This window comes from Antechinus flavipes, chromosome 3 (genome assembly GCF_016432865.1).
Source record: "Antechinus flavipes isolate AdamAnt ecotype Samford, QLD, Australia chromosome 3, AdamAnt_v2, whole genome shotgun sequence".
Taxonomy (NCBI): Eukaryota; Metazoa; Chordata; class Mammalia; order Dasyuromorphia; family Dasyuridae; genus Antechinus; species Antechinus flavipes.
The window spans coordinates 342,218,410-342,221,182 of NC_067400.1; the positions used below are offsets into that span (position 1 = coordinate 342,218,410).

General features: G+C 42.5%; 1 pseudogene; it reads left to right on the forward strand.

Annotated features, from left to right (window-relative positions):
- The first annotated feature begins 1,147 nt into the window (after window positions 1–1,147).
- Window positions 1,148–2,183, forward strand: LOC127557223 (tafazzin-like; annotated as a pseudogene).
- The last annotated feature ends 590 nt before the right edge of the window (window positions 2,184–2,773 follow it).

A 2,773-nucleotide genomic window follows, 5' to 3' on the forward strand; every position in this document is an offset into this window, starting at 1 on the left:
GTTTTATTTTCTTCCTATATATTTAATATTCATTTATTGTCCAAATTCCTATTAAACTAAAAAGTCTCTTTTATAATTAATATTACATACTTATTTTTATTTTTCTAATGGAATGATTTGCCAATAATCTAATAGCACTTTTATATTCAATTTATTAAAAGCAAGCTTTGCCTCAGACACTCAATTTTAGTTTATATTTTAGTTGCTTATTATGTATTTTGTTGTGTAAATAATTATTGAATTTGTTTTCTTATCCATTCTACCACTTTGTTTTATTTTGTTTTTTTAGTATTTTACTCTGGATTTGATTTTTATGAATATGGATAGATTTGATTATGGATATTACTTTGTTTTATTTTGTTTTTTAGTGTTTTATTCTAGATTTGATTTTATGGATATTAGGTTTGTATTTTATTTCACTTGTTCTTTGGTATTTATATATATTTTCCCCAATTCTCTTTGAAATCGTTACTTTACCCATATAATCATGTTTCTTTAAACTTTAGTCATGTAAGTTATTTAGATGATTATTTATCCACAAAGAGTCTCTCCATATTTATACCAGTTATTTATTTGTTTTCAATAATCGGGAGATTTTTCTTTATTTGTCTTCCTTTTATTTACTTATTCTTCCCTTTTTTTACCCTTCTTTTCCTCACCCTCAGGTAAATAAATACTTAGTTTTCAGCCTCCTTTCTTGTATTCTCCTCTACTTTTATATTTATTTTTTTCCCTATATGAACAGTGTCCTTCTTTATTCATAACTTCACTCTGTGTTCCTCATGAGGTTAAGCTTTATGTAATGTCAGGTTTTTAGCTACTTCTTTTAATTAATTTCCCTTGCTCTTTTCTTCTTATTCCATCATCTCTTGTTGCCCATTCATGCAATTTAATTTGTTCTAATGTACATATTTTTTTATTAATATATTTATCATTTACGGCAGCCTTAGAGAAGGCTATCTGAGACTCGGGAAGGGCGGCAGCCGGGAAGGCGACCTCCCCCTGTCCTCACTCAAGAGGTTTGGGCTTCGGGAACCTGCCGGGACAGGCGGTTTCGAGGCTGGCAGTAAGAATGGCTCCTCCATAGTCCATGCCTGCTGGCCAGAATCTTGATCAGGTAGCTGAGACCAATGCTATTTTGGACATGATGCCTTTACATGTGAAATGGCCCTTCCCCTCAGTGGCTCCTCTATCATGGATTCTGACCAGCAGTGTGGTCATGGGTCTCGTGGGTACCTACAGCTGGTTCTGGACCAAGTACATGAACCGTTTTAATGTGCACAACAAGAGAATCGAGATCCTGGTACACCGCTAATTATTGTCTCCAATAACCAGTCCTGTATGGATCACCCACACTTCTGGGGTTCCTGAAACTCCGCCACATCTGGAACCTGAGGCTGATGAGGTGGACCTCAGCAGCTGCAGATATCTGTTTCACCAAGGAGCTGCATTCTCATTTCTCAAGCTTGGGAAAGTGTGTCCCTGTGTGCCGAGGGGATGGCGTCTACCAGAAAGGATGGACTTTACCCTGGAGAAACTCAACAACTGGGACTGGGTCCACATCTTCCCTGAAGGAAAACATGAGCCAGGAGTTTCTTTGCTTTAAATGGGGAATAGCTTTAAATGGCGCCTGGTTGCTGAGTGTCACCTCAACCCCATTGTCCTTCCACTCTGGCACATTGGCATGAGTGATGTACTTCCCAAAGCTCCGCCCTATTTCCTCCATTTTGGCCAGAAAAGTCACCGTGCTCATTGGGAAGCCATTCGGTGCTATGCCTGTTCTTGAACGTCTCCGATCTGAGAATAAGTCAGCAGTGGAAATTCGCTAAACCCTGATGGATTTTATCCAGGATGAGTTTCAGAGCCTCAAAGCACCGGCAGAATCACTGTACAGCCACTTCGAGCCCGCGAGGAAGCCCAGAGGTCCTCCCGGGTGGAGCCGGTTCCCAGAGAGGCTCCTGTTCTGCCTAGGCTCTCTCCCGCTCCAGTCCGGCCTGCCTGCTTGTCTCAATGGGTCGCTGGTAGTCTTCCTTCCATGGATTTCCAGGGGAAGGTTCCGTGCTCCTGTCTCAAGGGCTGAGAGGGCACCCTTTCTCCCCCTAGTCCCACTTTCTCAGTGGCAGTTCAGGGCAGCTAACACCTTAGGACAAGAGCTAACACCACGCACAGGGAGCCAAGAATAGGTTGCTTCCCTTCTAAACGCCAGTGTCTCACTCTGGCCAGTGAATGGGGGGATACGTATTGAGCTGGGAAGCTAAGAAGTCAAGTAAAGGCTTCTATTTTATCCTTTTTAGACCACAAGTTTCATCTTGGATCTTCCTTCTCAGGGCTCCCCGATGGGATGCCCATCCCTTCTGTTTTCCCTGATAGAACACCAGTCCCTCTTAGCAGTGCCAAAACTTTTTCCGGTCTCTGGTGCAAATCAATGAAATGATGGCCTGGAAGGAGTGAGGCGGTTATGAGACTCACTGTGAAGTGGGGGTAGAAGTGGGGTGGGAAGGAGCAGAGTGTCCCGGTCGCGAGGCTTGTCTGCTTTGCTTTTGCTCTATTTAGCTGCCTGTGGGGATGCATTCTAGGCGCCTCCCTACCCCGTTGAGAAAAGCCCACTCAAAGTTCCCGTTTTCAATGGAATATTCTCGTGTGCTTATAGGACAGTTAACACCTAGAACCCTCTTCAGAGTTCTTGTAGCCTGATGATCTGAGGCAATTGTTACCTTTTTACTTTTTAATCTTAGAGTCTGCTTTGCATTCTCCTCTGCTAGCCAATAGTGGA